Here is a 316-nt window from a genome sequence, read left to right as displayed (position 1 = left end):
GCAATTAATGTTTATGGATCATCGAAGTATCAGTTCTCGGACGATCACAAGGTTAAGCACGTTCCACAAGGTTTATAGCTTGGATGGGTTACCGCTTTAGGAATATCGTAAATAAGTTTCTAAAAATGTATTTTTTAATCACATTTTTATTATGTATATTTTTTTTCATTCTCTAGTATATGATCCCTGCCGCAAATTCCCATAGGTATTCCATATGGGACCATGAAGATCCAGTGAAGGACCATGAAGGTTCCATGAAGGACCATAAAGGTCTTGTGAAGGACCATAAAGGTCCTGTGAAGGACCATGAAGGTTC

Source organism: Wasmannia auropunctata, unplaced genomic scaffold, assembly GCF_000956235.1.
Source record: "Wasmannia auropunctata unplaced genomic scaffold, wasmannia.A_1.0 LD335595.1, whole genome shotgun sequence".
In the NCBI taxonomy this organism is placed as follows: domain Eukaryota; kingdom Metazoa; phylum Arthropoda; class Insecta; order Hymenoptera; family Formicidae; genus Wasmannia; species Wasmannia auropunctata.
Note: the sequence above shows the minus strand (reverse complement) of the source record.